The following is an 11,670-nucleotide window of genomic DNA, read 5'->3' as shown; positions in this document are numbered from 1 at the left end:
GTGTGTAAAACTAGGTTACTCTTACAGTGACTAAAGCTATGAAATACTGCTGTCTTTTTAAGCACCACAGGGGATGGATGCCAGCATGGCATCCCAAGGAATGGTAAATTCTTAATGTGAAGAACTGGATAACACATCATTTCCAAAGGTTGGGGGGAGTGATATGAAAGATTGAGAAGCCTTAAAGGACACAGCTGCAAAGCCAGCTACTGCATATCCTTGAGATGTTCATACAAGGACTCTGTGATGTACAATGCCAAAGGAAGAGAGATCTGTGGAGTCTGTTGAGACAAGGTACCTCTGTCAACGTTAATAAGAAGCGGGGTTATCTCACTGCTATGTTTGGGTCAGAAAAGCACTGAAGTTTCTCATAAGACACATGGCTAAAGAGATAATGAAGTAACTGAAGAGCTACCACTTTTCCCATAATCTTTCCCCAGTATGAGAAGATTAATGATAGAATGATAAATGGCCTCTTCATCTAAAGGAAGCGAGGGATTCTTTTCTTCTTTTTCCTTTCTCTGTTTTTCTTGCTTAGAATTCAGACACTATTTTAGGAGACTGTAGAGCTTTCTTGATCTTACTGAGAATGTCATTTTTATGGATATGTGCAGTGTTCAGACACTTTAAAGTAACACACTTTTTAAAAATCTAAGTAAAGAAAGAACAAACAACTCATCCCAAAACCTGCATGGCTATGGGGATGAACTAAAATTTGCTCAGGACTGAGGACTTTGGTTGGGTCAGACCTACAAATCAGGTCTCCATAAAAAGCACATGTTGATGGCTCCATATGTTTTATTTTTATGTTTCTACCCATCCTCACCTGGCCTCACTGTGATTTTATTTTTTTCTTCTGAGCCATGAAGATAGCAGCATGGGAAACAGAACAGCAGTAGATTGCCACATTGGTGGTTGGATTACCAATAACTGAATAGTAAAGAGGGTCCCTTCCCCTCACAAAAGAAAGGCACTAGTGAAGAGACCTCACAAACAAGTGTGCCTTTTGCAGTGAAACAGCCCCTTTCTGCAGCCACAGTCCAAGCTCTCTTACTTACCATCATAGGCAAAGCCCACGATGGACAAAGTATATCCCCTGCTTCCTCTTCCATCTCCCCTCCTGGCCCTTCTTTTTCATCTCTCTTCTGTCCAGTCAGCCAGAGTCACAAATGTTTTGTTGCATCAGTCAGACCCAGTTTTGTTTATTTTTTTCCTCCTTTGTCCCTCAAGGATAGAAATTTTCTATTTTGTTTTGACAGTGTAACCTGAGGTTTTGACTTCACCTCCTGACTTACGCATTTCCTTTAATACAAGCCAAGACACAGATGACGGTTTTCGAGTGGAAACTAAATTAAAGATGACATTTGATTGGTCCTTCATTTCTGTCCACCAGAACTGGCCTCGTCCTGCAAAGCCCATGGGCACTCTATAAGACTTCTGCACCACAGGGGACATATACAAAGCAGAACAAAGGTGTAATTGTAGTAAGTGTCAATATACTCCTTGCTAGTTGTATCTGGCTAGTACAGTGATAGTTATGCAGCAATGATGATGTGCATTTCACCATGCGGAGGCACCCAAAGTAGGTATGGAAGGTTTCTGGAGCGTTTACAAGCACATACTATTGTACATTAACTACTTTTTTTCAGTAGAGTAAGAGCTGTCAGAGACTGGTCTAGTCCCTCTTGAGTGTTTTCAATCTCCTAAAACTTCAAAAGAAGCACTTTAATACCTTGTCTTTTAAAACAGGGAGAAATACAAAGAAAGTTTGCACGTAAACCTTTGATGTATGCAATATAGCAATATTCCTTCCTTAGCAGAGTCTCTTCTTCATCCTCCATAAATAATCTGTCCTTTAGTCTTCTTGTTTTCCAGGTCAGTTTGACCTATCAGGTTGTTCCTTGTCACATTTTCCTTCCTGTCACACTCCAGATTGCCAGTACCCATTTTCTATACATCTGCAGAACTATATCTAGAACTTTTATACACCTGGGAAAGACAAGATTAGCCATCCCACCTTCTTACTTGCCTACCAGTGACATTATGCCACCTTTTGCCTGCTAATCCAAACAATCCTAATCCTCGTTTACATAGTTAGTCAAGAAACTCCTGAACTCTTCCCCTTCCCAAAACCATCCTTATATTCTTGCATCTTCCAATAAATTTTATTTTCCCTGCTACAGTTTTAGCCCACTACAGACTGTGGGTTTTACCCCATAAGCAAGGAGAAGAGGTCCATTTTTCCTTCCTTCTAGAAATGTTTGTGGTTTTAAAAAATATCATGTGCTCCTCTTCATATTCTTTTTTTGGGGTTTTTTTTGGCTATGTTATTCCAATTTGGTCTCTGATCTCAAATGATAGTTTTAGGTAGCTCTCTTGTAACTTCTTTTTAATGTGTCTCCATCTGATCCAGATCTTTCTTTAAGTGAGGGCCCCAAATTCAGTATAGCCCTTTAGCCTTGAGGCCCTTGAATCTTTTTCAAAGTTGAGCAGAATGGAAATATTACCTCAAGTACCTTGCTGCCTCCCGGTATGGTATTTGGATTCACCACAGCAGTATGACATTTTTAACTCATGACTCATATGTATTAGCTTGTGGTTCAGTACAACCCCTGACCCTTTTCTGTATAACAGCTTCCTAGCCAGCTGCTCCTCATTCTTTATTTATGCAGTTGACTCAGCTTGCCTACGTGAAGTACCATGCACTTCCCCCTATTCTATTTCAGCTTATCTTCCCCAGGTTGTCAAGATCATTTTGAATTCTGCTCTTGTCGTCCAGTGCATCTAGCTTTCTCCCTCTCAACTTGCTAACCCCTTGAAGGTGGTCATCATTAATGAACAACGAGCAGCTCCATATATCACTCTATGTTGATAAGGAAACAGATAATTACCTTCTGTGTAGAAGTTTCAAACAATTTTGCACACGCGTTGTCACAGATCTTTGCAGACCATGCTTTCTTTACTTTTGAGGATGTCAGGAGTGACAGGGTCAGAAGACTTCCCAAAGCCAAGACACAATGGATTCAGTTCTTCTTCTCTGGCATGCTGTAGAACAGAGGCAAGTTGATTTGACACAATTGTTTACCCAAAAAATCCATTCTGGAACTATTTGTCTCCACATTGACTACCAAGTGCTTAGAATGTTTGGGGAAGCTTTGGTCTAACATGTCTCCAAAAATTTTGATTACACAATATAGACATACTTCACTGGCTCCTTCAATTTTTAAAGATAGGCATCTTGGTATCCCTCATGATAACCACCATCTCTGACAACCCTTCACTGTCCTCACTTCCTACAACTGGATTCAGATCTTAGATACTCAACGTGTATTTACTAAGAGAGAGATTATTGGCAGCATTGACTTGAATTATTTAGGGGAACAAAATAAACAAGTCACCAAATTATGATTCTGGCTTATCAGTAATATTAGGAAATGGTGGGAAAAAATCTTTCTATCCATATTCCCTGATGATTTATAATCTTTTTGAGTAAAAATCTCAATTTCAGCTGTAGAAATCAACCCCATTTTTCTAAATTTGCCCCAAATTCATTATTATTTTCCCTGAAAAAGGTATTTTTCAGAAAATCTACCTTTAAGAAAAGAAAAAGTAGTAGCCACTTTTACTCTAGATTGCATAGTCTCAGCACACATATAACTTAATTCAGCATGGATCCGCAGTACATTCCAGGTCTATCAAGACAACTTTGTTCATAATGTGATTTTCAGTGTTTGTGAGAATAGGTTATTGGTTAAACAGATGGGGGAAGAGGGGAATAAAGAGACCTTTTGAAGTTATGAGATCATAGAAAATTCATTCTGATGGTCAAATCAAGGGACTTGAAAACTGGTCATAAAAAAGGGGATTTTGTAATTTCTCATGTCTGGTTAAATTTGTATCTGCTCAGGGCATTGCCCTTATACTGCAGCTGAAAAACCTGTAAGACATCCAAGGTTACACTGCAGCAGGGCAACTTCCCTGGCTTCTAATAAATTTAAACCAAGAGGCCCCCTAAGATACTGAAATTAAAGCTGAAATAGTCTTCTGCCTGAGAGGTTAAGGAAAAGCCCTACCTGAAAGGATGCATTTTGCTGAATGGGCACTCAGGATTCACTCTGCTAAAATATATTAAAAGTGATGTCAAAACAAATATTCTTATTTGTGTCTGCAATTATGATTTATACTCAGCATAAAGCACCAGATACAACAGAAGAAAAGTGAGCTGTAAAAGGTGGGGTATTCAGAAACTGCAACACCAAAAGGTAACTAAAATGTTCAAGTCAGTTAGCAAATAGCTACAAAGAAAGAAATTAATTCTTTGGATTTGACTCAGCCAGGTGGCATAATGATTCACTGTGGGCTATCACAGGTCCTTCCATCTAAAAGCCTTCGCAAAGTTCAACCCCAAGCTTTGTGTCCTGGCAGAGGCAAAGTGCCCAGAGCAAGGGGCAGGGACATGGCCACCTGCCCCTGACATGCTTTGATTTCAGCTCCTCCCCTGGCTAGCTGCCCACCAGAAACTACAGCTCTCTCCCCATAAAAGAGGTCCTTTATCCCTCAAAAGCTGCAGTGGCAGACAAATTGCCTGCCCTCTCACTCCAAGGATTTCCCTTCCTCCCCCTGCACAAGGGACATAATTCATATCATTCTGCATCTGCAGAAGTGCTGATTAAAACTTGCAGACCACAGTCCCTAGGATTACCCTGCTTTTCTAAAATTGAGGGTACACTTAAAGAAAAATAAAGACTGTTCATAGCTTGTCCAGAGCAATAAATACATATGTAAATAGACAGACAAGACTCCCTCAGTTTCCTTAGGGAATTTCAACACAGACTAAATGGGTATAATTCTGCTTGTTTGCCCCTAATCAGAAGCAAAATACCCCACTTTTGTCACAAGTTCAGCATGCTAATGCCTGTTGTTGTCACAACTGTTATCCAGAAACGGAGATATTAAAAGACGGTTCTAGTTTTGAAAGTGCCGGTATGTGCCAATAAATTTGTGTGTCAAAAGTGACAAGTAGGGGGCTCTCTAAGTATTTAAATAACTAAATGTGGAGATACATATCTTCCTTTTATCACTTACTTCAACAGTTTTGATGTCAACTATTTTACCACACTTAAAAATACAGACTTGCAAATTTATTTAGCCTCACACATCACATATCCCCATCAACATCATCACGGACACATATGCTGCCTGGGCATGTACCCTCTCCAAAACCCACAGACAAAACTCCTGCTTCTGTCAAGGGGAGTTACACTTCTGTCAAGCTAGTGGGCTTTTTTTTGTTTAGACAAAGAATTCTCACTTCTAACCACAGCTTCACTAGGCCACAGTAACAGTAAAACAACAATAATAATAATGATAAAATTCAGCAACGCATAAAAACTTGTAGAACAGTAATGGTGGTGCTTTTGCCATTTTTATGAGGCACTAATCTAGTTGCCTCATAAGGAAGCAGATTATGGTCTCATAAAACAGCACAATGGAGCTATGGTGTAATGACTTTAGTAGGTACAGCAGCAGCTTTACTACAGCTCCTCTCTCGACAAATTGTATGATGTAGGATGATAAGTATAAATATAAAATCAATCTAAATTTTATTTGATTGTGATTTCCACCTTATCAGGACAGAAAGAGATCACAAGAGAGCATGAAGTAGCAAAGACAAATGCAAAACCCCAACCTATAATAAAAGACAAGCTAACACTTTCAACTGCCTAACTGTAAAAATATTTCAGCAGATACCCAGAACGCTAAAGGTATTTACACAATTCATACAAAGTAACAGCTTTAAAAGCAAGTCTTCAGCTATACAATAGAAAAGAGTAAAAAGGCAGAATTAAGTAAATGGAAGTACCTCTTCAGAAGCTGTCATTTATATCACATCAGTTTGTTTCATTTCTCTGCATGGAAGAATATTAAAAACATACCTTTTAAATGACTATATCACACATTTCATGCCAGCCTAGGAAAAAAGATAAAATAAGAATTTTGCTTGATTGTATATTTTTTTCTGCTTTGTGATATTGCAAAGGAGTAATTATACATATGTAATTTTATATATTCATACAAAATGAATACTAACAGAATAAGACTCAGTATCCCAGTTATTTACAGTACCAAGACTGATAAACAATATACAGTGGCTGTATGTATTTACCAAGGGCCTGATCCAATGTTCAAAAGGTCCACTGGATGCCTTTTTGCATCAGATACCAATATAATCTCATAGTATTGCCTCTATTTTTTGTGTGATTTTGAATTTAAAGATCAGACAAGGATCTGCCTTTATTTTAGTGGTTGTATAGTATGTAGCAGTGTGAAATCCAGGTCTGCAATTGCGGTGCCTCAGTTCTACACACCACTGCACTTCTAAATAAAACCTGAATCTCTCTGATCATCCATTATAGGACTGTGAAAATTGAAGTTACTCCCAAATTTTTTTTAAACTTCTCATTGGACTTACAGTTCTATTTCAGAGCCATTAAAAAGCAGTTTGGAAGGATTGTAACAGAATAGTTATTATTGTGCAGTGCTTCAATAGCATTGCAATTCTTGACAGCATCTTATGATGTACAACCCACAGGTATACAAATCTCCTTGCAAAATCAGTCCTACCTGGTTCCATTTAAATGCTGCTTTGAGTTTTGGACTCTCATGCTGCTTCCAAAAACCATTTCCTTTAAACATCTGCCATGGTTGTATGGCAGACCTCATACAAGCTGTGACCAAGTATACCTCTCCACCCCTCCACACTGCTAAATAACTATTTGTGTTCTAGGATTAAGACCTCTAGGTGCCAGGAGAACAAATGAGAGTACCTGGTCTGACGAGTCTATAAACTGAAAATTAACTTTTTCAGATTTCTAGTATACCTTGTTCATGCACAATCCTGCGCTCTGAAAATGGCCTCTCAAACAGCTGAAAGTGCTGCAGGCTTACTGTCCTACATATTTTCTGTCCACACAGCTGCTGCTGCAGAGATAGCTCCTCTGGAAGTGGGCATCGCTGTGCTAAACATGCCAGGTGTTTCTCATGGTCTGCAGGATCTCATGGGTGCTCTCTACCTGTATAGATAGACAGACAGATAGATAGAGATAGATATACATAGTCAACACTTCATTTATTTCCGTCTTCCATTACTTTATCCCAGCAAGCTCCATGAGTCCACTGCTACCTTCTCTGCTTTCAGCTACACTAGTAACAACTGTTCACCATTGTCTCCTTGTACTGCCTGATTTTGTCTTCAGCCACAGAATTTTTTTTAATAGCAGCATGAAATGGATGTAATGAATGAACTGAAACAGCAACCCAACACGTCCTTTAGATTATAGATGTTTGCAAGCCCTGCCTCCAGAACTGTGGCTTACAGAGATGAGTAAGATCTGGATTTTTGGAGGGGCTGAATATGGCAGTTCAAGTAGATTTTAGCAAGGTTGTTATTTACTCAGCCTCACAGAGAATCAACTTAAAGGTACTGTGATACCTACAGTTGTCTGCTACAGGAATTTACCTCAAAGTTTTTTTTATACAGCCCCCTCTATCGCTGCAGGTTGAAGTGATCATAAAAATAGGTGACAGCTAGAAGGGAACCTTTCAGACATTTTGAGGGTGTTATACTGAGTAGTAACATCAAACAGCATTATCCCGGGTGAGACTGGGAAAAACAAGACTCCGTAGTTGAAACTGGGCTTGGTAACAGCTATACATGCAGAAGACCTGGTGGAACAGGACAAAATGTATCAGGAATCAGGCCAAACATGTGGGATGTTAAAATGCATGTATCCACCAGAATCAGAGATGTAAATAAAGAAATCTATCTGTTAGCAAACAGAAATCCATTTAAATATATATATATGTCATAAATAACTAAGAGAGTACCTAAAGATCTTTGAGTTTTAGCTGCTGGATTGTCTCTGCCTCTCATCCCTTCCTTAGAGTTTCCTCCTCTTTTATATAATCAGAAGTAAGTATACGTGGCTTGGGCAGTGTGATGTTATTGCTGTGGCTTGCAACAACCAGGCAGCTGTCTAGCAGCAGGACAGACTGATACAGAAGCAAAGTTATCTTACTTTTATGTAAATTCCATCTTTGACCTGCATGCAGCTGGCAGTGCATATTTTATTGTGTTCACTGGGTTTTCATTACACCCCTTGTCATTTGCTGAAAGGTATTTTAACTTCATTTAAATCTCCTTGTGCCTCAGAAATGTCAATAAATGTCATTGTTATCAGCAGTTTTGTCCTGGGTTGGCTTTTCTGAGTTTTCTGTCTTTAGATTTGATTAAAATTGGGAAATAAATAGCGAATAACATATTGATTGCAGACTGGGAAAGGTTGCAGATAATTTATTATCTGGTGAGCATGATACTGAGTTTTTTTCTACCAGAATCTTCAGACTAACAAAATTCATTCTGATGGGAAAGAGGGGTTTGTAACTATTCTTTAGTGCAAAGTAGTTTTGCAAGCCTTTGTTTGGTCATCTATAGACCATAAATCAAGTTAAGATCAATGGTAGTTACCCATACTGTTAGTTTAGCAGACCTTAAAAAAGAGGCTATTAGAGATTATTAAATGTGAAATCAAAATGCCTTGCTTACGGGGGGCGGGGGGAGGGGGGAAGATCAACAGACATTGTCTGTGAACACTAATCTAAACCATAATTCATTATATTAGCAGTAATTTTATTATATTGCTTTATCCAGCCTTACAGAAGTGTGTGTATTTGGAGCTATATGTCCTAAACTGACATTTTTTTGTTCTGCAATACTGGCTCACTAGCCAAGAGAATGAAAACTTAACCCACCAGCATAAGCTTCTACATTTCTCATCATACCAATGAACCCTCAAGAATCTTCCTACCTTGAAATCTTTCCATGACTGGGAAAATCTGAGCATAACAATGGTGATGATTTAGAGGAAGGAAAATGAAACAAAACCAGGTAAGACACCAGTCAGATTCTTGTGTCTTTCTTGTTTACCTCTCAGAGGGTACCTGACCTAATGCCAATTTAGTCTAGAGAAGCTCATTTACAATTTCAATTGTAATTACAATTAGAGTCTTTGCCTCTAACGGCTGTCACAGAGTCCCTCTCCTCATGTTAATCTTATGCCCCTTGTCACTAAAGGCAGTGGGAACCATCCTCTGTGACAATCCTGCTCCGATGGCTGTAGGGCCAAAGTTTTCAGCACATAGTATTTGGCAGGATGGCTGCCTTCTACTTGCGGCAGCTCAGGACAATGCCTGATTCACAAGTGGAGACTCCAGGTATTACTGCAACACAAACAGTAATCAGAAAGCATCTTAATATGTCTGGTGGGCTGAAGATCACCATTATCTTTTATTCCCCTGAAATATCAACAGTGTTGCTGTTTATTAAGAGTACAGGACAGCTCAGGTAAGCAACTGTTCGACCACACAATAAGAAAACACAGAATGCCAGCAAGCCCAAGAGGAGCATTACCAGTAATGGAGCTGTTGGTGGACGCTAGCCCCACCCACAAACCCTCCCCCCACCTTCAGCCCTCCAGAATCACAGTAACTGTTCTGTGGCACAAATGGACTTACAGACTGGATGCCAATGCACGCCATTGACGCTAACCCCCAGTAGCACAGGAGAAATATATGACACTCTTCTGAAATATCTGAGACACTTACCCCATTTCCATCATCTCTGAGTACCTGACGATTTTTAACCTGCTCATTCTCACTCCACTGAAGGTAAGGAACAGTCACAATCCACATCTTCAGAAATAACATTTTGCATCCTATGGGATCATTTGCTGAGCAGGCTAAAACAAGTTTTGTGATTACTACAGCATCAAATTCAAGAGACCCTGAATTATTCAAACAGTTCTCCAGAGTGAATAGACCTAGCTCTCTCTATGGCAAGTGCAGAGTAGCAGCAGTACACAAGCAACCAACGAAAAGGCACGAGTTTAGGCATATTACTCTCTACAAAGCATGCATAGTGTCTGTTGCGGTTGCCTTGCTATTTGTGGAAGGTAGCAGTAACACATATTAATCATTCCATTTAAGAGACAAAGATGAACAATATTCAGCAACACTGATATACCCATGCAATATCCATGTAATAACAGCTAATACACAATATCTATCCCTAGCTTCTGATCAAGTTTTCCATACATCTCCACATTGAGGAAGGCTGCCACTCTGAAGTGATGCTATCAGTCAAACAATGTATTAACAGATGATTAGTAGTAATACAATGTAAGCCATTCTAGTTGTATTGGAAGGTCTGAACTCAGTACCTCTAGAGCATTTATGACAAAACCAGTACGTGGTAAAATATGAGAGGATTAAACTTAATATTATTTTCTGGACATTTATAAAGAATAAACTTGTTTTCATCCACAAATTTTTGTGTAGTTGGAGAACAGAGTTATCATTTATTACAGGAAATGACTCTTGTAGAAAAGGACTAGCCAGAAGAACTGTCTCAATGATAACAGAGACAGAAACAAACTGCCTAGAGACAAGATGCAGTAATGTATTGAGCTACATGGAATTTGTTCTGTTTTATTCATTTGTAATATAAGGGGGTCTTGGTGCATTTACTAAGAGCCCAGATGGTTGTATTGCTCTTGAGCTATTGCTTTTTAATAACGTAAAAACAGAAATACAGAGCATGTAGGAAAAATAACCCAGATTTGAAGGTGAGCAATATGGCAAACAGAGCACAGAATCATACCTGTGCTTCCATTTCAAGTTGAACCGTGGCATTAGCCTGTGAACCTTAGTTCCCAGCCTCATTGCCTCTGTATCCAGATCCCTCTTCCACCAGCAGGCTGCTAATGGCATTGCTGTTAAAGAAGAAGCAGACTCTTACATCATCTGCAGTCCTTTTGGGACAGGTCCTATAAAAGTTAAACAAAAGATAAACATTACTAAAGTTATTCTGTTTCTTGCCCCAAATTATTCAGACAGTGCCAATGACCCAAGCAACAGAAGACTTCTCATTGTCAGTTGCAATCAACGGGGAAAGATAGACTCTGGAGAGTTATTTAGCATAGAAACATATCTTATGTTTTGTCTTCCAGCATTTCTAGCCAAGATAGAAAGGGATTTTCAAGAATATCTAAGAGATTTCAGCAACAGGAATTCCACTGAAACTAATGGGACTTTTGTTCCTAGTTGCTTTTCGCTCTCCTCATTAAGTCTAAGGCATTTTTTTTTCACCAGATTTGTACCTAGATTACAAATGTCTGCAGCATTTCCCAAGGTACAATTAGATTCAGTAGCTTCCTTCACTGCCCAAATGTTAATACGATCTAGCAACTTGGAGAGATTAAGTCCAAATGCACCAGTTTAATGCCCTGACCACTAAGCTGCCCTCAGGCATTCATATATGGGACAAGAGCGTGTCAACGTCTATGAGAATGAGACCTCACTGGTACGGGCAATACATTTGGCTCATAACAAATACAGAGCATGATCACTAGAACTTAATTTCCGTGGAGTTCACACATACCTTGAACTGCTACAAATTAGCGTAAGACATCTAACTGAAAAGATAAGTGAAGAAAAATCTTGGAATAAGGAATTTTTACAGGTGTATTATTATTCTGTGTTTTCACTGCAGCTACTCATTCTTTCCATCATTGTGCTTCAGGCAATGACAAACCCTTTCACCTTAAAAACAAT

Source organism: Platalea leucorodia, assembly GCF_965183815.1.
Source record: "Platalea leucorodia genome assembly, chromosome: 2".
In the NCBI taxonomy this organism is placed as follows: domain Eukaryota; kingdom Metazoa; phylum Chordata; class Aves; order Pelecaniformes; family Threskiornithidae; genus Platalea; species Platalea leucorodia.
This window is presented reverse-complemented; position numbering follows the sequence as displayed.